Genomic DNA, 7,697 nt, shown 5'->3' on the forward strand with positions numbered 1-7,697 from the left:
GAATCCTCAGGCTGTGGGAGTTGCCAGTTCCAGCAATGACCTCATTACAACTGAGTGATTGAATAAGGCAGGGACCTTTCAAGGAGATCAGCAGGTTAGAATGACTGTCAATTAAAACGCAGAGCAGCATCTGCAGCAGGTGGGAAAGGAGTGTGATTTGGCTTTTGCAGAAGGAGAAATGGCATTTACAGAGGTAAAGTGAATAGGCGACAGTCGTGGAGGGAACCGGCTTCTAAGATCTATATTCAGAGACTTTTAGGGCTAAAAGAGAACTTAGATGTCAGCCAGAAAAATTGAGCTGGAAGGAGTGAGAAGATTGCTCAAGACTCCAGCAGAGCTGCTTCGGCACATAAGTCAGCCAGACAGCCCAGCCGGTTCCTGTCCCACCTCACCAAGGTGGCACTGTACCCCTCTTTCTCCCATCTCCCAGCGGGACAGCGTCCTATAAAAGGAGGCCAACTACTCCATGTATCTTTGGTCTGATGACGTTTTCAGAGTGAGGTTGGCCAGAAGACTCCCAAGTCATAGAGAATTAATCAGGCGGGACACAGAGTTTTTAATCCCCATTTTACAGATGCAGAAGATGAGTCCCAGAGAGAATACATGACTTGCCAAGATCACATTAGTAAGTGGCAGAGGACGAACTGGAACTCAGGTCTTGAGGCTTATGGTTCCACTGACATGCGATGGTGTAGAGAGGAGAGTTCAGGGTCTGAAGACAGAAAAGCAGGATTTTTAGTGCCTTTGATATTTAATAGCTGGGTGACTTTTGGTCAAGCCATTTTATTCCTCTGAATCTCGGTGTCCTCATTTACAAAATGAGCATAATATACATCGTCTATCCTAAGCTCATTCACAGGGTTGTTTTACAGCGTCAAATTACATGGTTTTTATAAATATGCCTTATATACTGTGAATCTCTTTAACAAGTTTGAGGGGGCTCCCATGCCCAGATAATTAACCATGCCAGCCCTATCAAGTGGGGCCATTCTTTTGCCCACAAGGATGATATAGACCCCTGGACTGGCATTGCCTTCCTTAACTAAGGCCCTAAGAATCCCAGCGTTTGCAAAATGTGAATCAAGAGATCCCAGAGGCTGCAAGCAGGGCCTGGTAATGGATGGGAATGGACACTGTTATTTATACCAGCTCCCTTCACTTTTCAGATCTGGGGGGACTGGGACGGCTCTGGTTGTGATGTTCCCAGTGTGGCTTTCATGCAAGGCTCCACAGTTCTTTGTCCCCCGGCTTTTGCACCACTCCGAGCTGTGACACTCTGACTGCTGTTCAAGCAGCACCGTTGTGCACTATCTTGCCTGGCAAAGTGGTCAGACGCTTGTTTTCAGGGGCCCTCCCTCTAAGGAAGGAAACTGAGGTGCTGGTATTTGAATGTGGTTCTCAGATACTCGCAAAGAGCATTCTAATGGCTGCTTCACTCTACTTTCTCCAAGGCAGCCTCTTATGGAGAGGCCATCTAGGTACAGCAGTTAGGAGCCTGAGCTCCAAAGCCAGATGGCTTGAGCTGGAATCCTTCCTTCTACTTCTGTCTGTGCCCCCTATTTCTTACCCTTAAAGTGGGGTTGATCACAGCACCTACCTGATAGCATTCTTGTGGCAAATCAATGAATTTGAATGCATATGAAAACAGGACCGGCCAGGTGCAGTGGCTCACGCCTGTAATCCCAGCACTTTGGGAGGCCAAGGCGGGTGGATCACCTGAGGTCAGGAGTTCGAGACCAGCTGGGCCAACATAGTGAAACCTTGTCTCTACTAAAAATACAAAAATTAGCCTGGAGTGGTGGTGTCCACCTGTAATCCCAGCTACTCGGGAGGCTGAGGCACGAGAATCACTTGAACCTGGGAGGTGGAGGTTGCAGGGAGCCGAGATCGAGCCACTGCACTGCAGCTAGGGTGACAAAGCGAGACTCCATCTCAAAAAAAAAAAAAAAGAAGGAAGCCAGACCACACACCATCAGCGTCTTCACAGGCCCCTTGGGATATCATTCATGATAAATATTTTATTTATTTATTTATTTGAGATGGCATCTCACTGTGCCGCCCAGGCTGCAGTGCAGTGGCGCGATCTCGGCTCACTGCAACCTCTGCTTCCTGGGTTCATGTGATTCTGCTGCCTCAGTCTCCCAAGTAGCTGGGATTACAGGTAGGTGCCACCACACCTGGTGAACTTTTTTTGTATTTTTTAGTAGAGATGGGGTTTCACCATGTTAGGCAGGCTAGTCTAGAACTCTTGACCTCAGGTGATCTGACTGCTTCAGCCTCCCAAAGTGCTGGGATTACAGGCGTGAGCCACCAAGCCCGGCCAGGAAGGACCTCTTTCTGAGACCCACTTTAGAGGAGGGGAGACTCCTCTGGGCTGTGGGGGTAGGAGTTGGACCATAGGCCAGAGCATCTCGGCTTCTCAGGAAAGAACATGGGAGAGAGTTAACGTGTTGCCCATGCAGTCTTCCTTGACCCTCTGATTTTTCATCTTTTCCTGAAAGGCCTGGATTTATTTTATTTTATTTTATTTTATTTATTTTATTTTATTATTTTATTTTTTGAGACAGAGTCTCGCCCTGTTGCCCAGGCTGGAGTGCAATGGCGCCATCTTGGCTCACTGCAATCTCCACCTCCTGGGTTCAGGCGATTCTCCTGCTTCAGCCTTCTGAGTAGCTGGGATTACAGGTGTGTGCCACCACGCCTGGCTAATTTTTGTATTTTTACTAGAGTCGGGGTTTCACCATGTTGGCTAGGCTGGTCTCGAACTCCTGACCTCGAGTGATCCACCGGCCTCGGCCTCCCAAAGTGCTGGGATTACAGGCATGAGCCACCATGCCCAGCCCTGGATTTATATTTTTGACATATGTAGTGAGTTGCTTGAATGAATTATGCTTCGCTTGAGTCTTAATCATGTAGTAAAATTGACTTCCTCTTTGAGGTGATGTCAAAGAGTGTAGGATGAAGATGGGGAGCGTTCCAGTGCTACTCTGTTTGGGAAGGAGAGGAAGAAATGCTATTTTCAAAACTAGAAAGTCTTCTAAGTTGGCATGATCTAAGTGTATGTTCTCATCGTCTACGTGCCTCTAGGCTTAGAAGCAAACAAAAATAAAGATGTTATCGCCAGTTCTTTGCTGCCCTTTCAAAAATATCACTGGCTGGGTTTGGGATGATATCATGAAGCCTCTTAGATCTTAATTTTGTTTTCTTTTTGCTTAGTTTTTTTTTTCATTAAAAAGATGATTAAGGAAACATCCTCTATATGATATGCCTATACAAGATTCCCTTTCAGTAAGGCTTTTGTACCGATTTAAAACATTTAGTAGAAGCCAATAGCAGTGGATGTATGGGGCTGAAACTGATCTAATGCTGTGCTATTTAATTTGATTATAGGTTAGATCTCATTACTGAAGGTTCAGCTTTGGCCTAGATTTCTTAGAACAGAAAAGATTTTGGACTCCAGACACTGGCTCACTCATATGAAGCAGTGTGCAATTCCGTGTTATTAAAGTGCAGGACCGCAAGAACACGGAGGCGTTTGTTATTTCAAATCCATTTAGGAATAAGGCGAGGGAAAAGGAAGGAAAGAGGAACGGAGGAAAGAAGAAAGGAGGAAAAGTTGGAAGAAAGGAAGGAAGGAGAGATTCTAGTGAATTTCTGTAGAATTTTTTTTCTTTTAAATTTAATTTTTATTTTTTTTGGAGACGGAGTCTCGCTCTGTATCCCAGGCTGGAGTGCAGTGGCGGGATCTTGGCTCACTGCAAGCTCGATCTCAGCTCGTTGCAAGCTCCGCCTCCCGGGTTCACTCCCGAGTTCACGCCATTCTCCTGCCTCAGCCTCCCGAGTAGCTGGGACTACAGGCGCCCAGTAGAGACGGGTTTCACCGTATTAGCCAGGATGGTCTTGATCTCCTGACCTTGTGATCCACCCACCTCAGCCTCCCAAAGTGCTGGGATTACAGGCGTGAGCCACCGCGCCCGGCCAGAATTTATTTCTAAGGGCTTAACATACTGAACACTTTCTAGTATTCTCTGAAGGGAAGATTCTGGAAAATAAAATTAAGAAATGCTTCACTGAAGCAAAGCCTCTTCAGGAATTCATCATGAATTTTCCTACCATCAATTTCCCCTTCCTTCTCTTGAGACAGTCTGTCGCCTCATTGGCCCACACTTTGGTCCTGCAAATCCTGCTCCAAGGTCTCAAAGAAAAGTTTCAATTGAGTGATTGGCTCTCAGAGTTCTTACACTACACGCTTAGGTTTCTTTATTTTTTATTTTTTTAAATTGATGCATAATATATCACATATACACCATGGAATACTACTCAGCCATAAAAACAATGAAATAACATCTTTTGCAGCAACTGGGATAGACCTGGAGGCCACTATCCTAAGTGAAGTAACTCAGGAATGGAAAACCAAATAGCATGTGTTCTCACTTATAAGTGAGAGCTAAGCTAAGCTATGGGTACACACAGACACACAGAGTGGTATAATGGATTTTGGAGACTCAGATGCGGGGAGGGAGGGAGGTGAGGGATAAAAAACTACATATTAGGGCCAGGCGCGGTGGCTCAAGCCTGTAATCCCAGCATTTTGGGAGGCCGAGGTGGTTGGATCACCTGAGGTCAGGAGTTCGAGACCAGCCTGGCCAACATAGTGAAATCCCATCTCTACTAAAAATACAAAAAATTGGTTGGGCATGGTGGCAGACGCCTGTAATCCCAGCTACTCAGGAGGCTGAGGCAGGAGAATCGCTTGAACCTGGAAGGTGGAGGTTGCAGTGAGCCGAGATTGTGCCATTGCACCCCAGCTTGGGCAACAAGAGCGAAACTCCATCTCAAACAAACAAACAAACAAACAAAACAACAACAACAACAAAAACAAACCACAAAACAAAACAAAAACCCTACATATTGGGTACAGTGTACACTACTCGGGTGCACTAAAATCTCAGCCTTCACCATTATACAATTCATCCATGGAACCAAAAACCACTTGTACCCCTAAAGCTATTGAAATAAAAAAAATTAAATTGATGCATAATAGGTATACATATTTTTGGGATACCTTTGATAATTTGGTATATTGACATAGTGTGTAAACATCAAATCCGGGTGATTCAGATATCCACCACCTTAAATATTTGCCTTTTCTTTATGCTATAATCAAATTATTCCTATCTAACTGTTTTGGAATGTACAATAGATTATTGTAAACTATAGTCATCCTGCTGATCTATCCAACACTAGGTCTTATTTCTTCGATCTAATTGTATATTTGACCGGTTAATCAACCTCTCTCCGTCCTCTCAGGGCTTTCTTTAAACATAGATCAAAGAAAAAAAATTTGAATTGGGGGCTAACCCCTCTGTTTTTCTACGAAACCAGAAACCTCACGCTGTCTTCACACTTTCGCAACTTCCTTTTATTGGCATAATTTGAGCAAGTGTGTGTGTGAATGTGACTCTTGCCAGTTATTTCTGCACCGCTGGAGAGATGTGAAAGTATTTGCTCTTGCTGAGATGCAGCGAGGGGTCGGGTCAGTGCTAACTTGACTACTCATTTCTATTTGACCTTGCAGAGAAGGTTCTTTCAAGAGCACTTAAAAACAATAGCCTTGCTGGGACGAAGTGAAAAACACTGTGAGAGCCTAGAACGTGTACACTGGAGAAAGACACAACAGGACACGAGAGCTGTCCCAGATATCCGAAGGGGGCTACCTGGGGAAGGAAGCAGATTCATTCTGTGCAGACCAAAGAGGTGGAACTGGGCTGGGAGGGAGGATGTAGGTCTAAGGAAAGTGCCCCACGGACGCCGCTGTCTAAGAGCAGTGCTGTTAGCTCCCCATGGGTGGGGCTGTTGCAGCCGAGGCTGGGGGGCTAGTTGGCAGCCATGCTGCAGGAGGGCATACCAGCCTTGGGGGAGAGCCGTCTGTTAGCTCCTCACTTCTCGGGTCTTGCCCAACCCTGCCTTCATAAACACTAGAAGAATCCTCCTTGTGAGTGGGATGATATGCCCAGGAATGTTGTGGTAGGGCTAGGAGAGGACAGGGAGAGTCAGCTGGGGCCTTGCCAAGAGCCCAGGACGGGAGGTCCTGGACCAGGTGGATAGCACCTCCCTCAGCCTCAGAACTCAGAGGCTGGCTCAGAGCCAACACCATTCTGCCCAGTTGTCAATGAAGACTTTCACTCTTAAGAGGGTGAAGGGCAAAACCTAAAGGATTTTCCCAACAGTTGTACTCTGATGGCGGAAACCAAAGGAAAGAGTCATGGGTTCTGACGAAAGGTTAGAAAAGCTTTTGGGAGGAGAAGGCATTGAACCTTGATGAGTGGGAAGTTTAACTTCTGGGAAAGTTAAACTGAAATTCATCTGAGCCACATTATGCTCTTGGCTATCCTTCCTTTGAGCCTATTCAACCCAATTTAGTCAGCTTACCTCCCGTCTTGGGCAGGGCCTGGGGTGGGAGTAGAGCTGGGGTGAGGTGGGACCACAGTGAATCAGACCCAGCCCCTGCCCACCAGGACCTGTAGTCTGGTCATTGATAATCCAGTAGAAGGCAGTAAATTGTGAGTGCCATAGAAAAGGTACCTTGTGGGGGGCTCGCAGGACAGACCATCACACCTGGCTGGGGATCAGGAATGCTTCATGGGGCAGTTCCTCTTTGAGATGTGTGCCGAGGGATGGGCAGGGCTTTTGAGTGAAGGAAGGAGGGTAGATGTGAGTCTCTGTTATAATTCTCTGGCAAAAATATTCTAGTTTCTCTCTCTTAGTGGGTAGATTGGTAGGAAGATAAGGTTGGTTTTGGTAGGCTTTTTCTCGTTCAGGTATCCGATACCCACTCCTCACCTTAAAAGGTATCTGTGTCTGTAACTGTCCTTCTTAGGTCCAGAACCAAACTCATCTGTCAATGGGCTCCATGGATAGGGATCAGCAGGGGAGTTAATGGCCCTGGAGACAGAAGGGGCAGGAGGTCAGGAGTCAGGGCTTCGGGAGCAGCCAAGGGGCATTGGGAGGAAAGAGACTGCAGAGAGACTGAAAGGTAACTCATTACGTGACAAAGACTTATTGTTATTACTGATAATTTGCAGCAGGCACTGTGTTGGGAACTGGGTATCCTAAGATGAGGATAGCAGGGCGTCTGCCCCAGGGACCCCCCCGCACGGAGGTGGCTGTGTCGGCAATAGTGGTGTCACAGTAGGTAAGTGCAGCGAGCAAAACAGGCCACAGAAGTGCGCACTGGTCCACGGTGACCCCAAGGAGGACATGATTCCCCTTGTCTGGGAGGTAAGGACAGCAGGCAGCCCACCTGCAGCTGGGAGTGGTGATGGGAGAAGCTGCCGGGCTGGCTTCTTGCAGGTCGGCTCTTAGAGTTGGGCCTTTTTGGCCAACTAAATGGTCTAACCTCTCCCTTAAACTCAAGAACTTTCTCCATGAATTCTCAGTCCTGTGCTCACCCAGCCTCTGCCGCCTCTTTTGCTGTTGGGTGGCTGTGGTCGCCACAGGTTCTGCTGCATTTTAGAGTCCGAGTCAGCCTTCTGGACTTCCCACCTGCTGGGTAAGACGCAAGTAACATGTGAGAGCCGCGCTCCTCAGGCCCCACCCCCTGTGGGTGATTGATTTCTAAGTAGGGGAAGCCCGCCCTCCTCAGGTCCCACCCCTTGTAGATGATTGATTTCTAAAGTAACAAGTGAGAGCCGAGC

General features: G+C 47.1%; 1 long non-coding RNA gene across 2 annotated transcripts; it reads right to left on the reverse strand.

The window, feature by feature from the left end:
• Positions 1-529: 529 nt before the first annotated feature.
• Positions 530-7,093, reverse strand: LOC129532603 (uncharacterized). Of its 2 annotated transcripts, none has more exons than XR_008678372.2 (3): positions 6,844-7,092; positions 6,586-6,687; positions 530-712 (listed from the first exon to the last, which is right to left on the reverse strand). It is a non-coding gene; the product is annotated as an uncharacterized lncRNA (long non-coding RNA). The 2 variants fall into 2 exon arrangements; XR_008678373.2 differs by lacking the exon at positions 530-712 and adding an exon at positions 5,308-5,717 and having other exon boundaries at positions 6,844-7,093.
• Positions 7,094-7,697: the final 604 nt, after the last annotated feature.

This window comes from Gorilla gorilla, chromosome 2, assembly GCF_029281585.2.
Source record: "Gorilla gorilla gorilla isolate KB3781 chromosome 2, NHGRI_mGorGor1-v2.1_pri, whole genome shotgun sequence".
NCBI classification, from domain to species: Eukaryota; Metazoa; Chordata; class Mammalia; order Primates; family Hominidae; genus Gorilla; species Gorilla gorilla.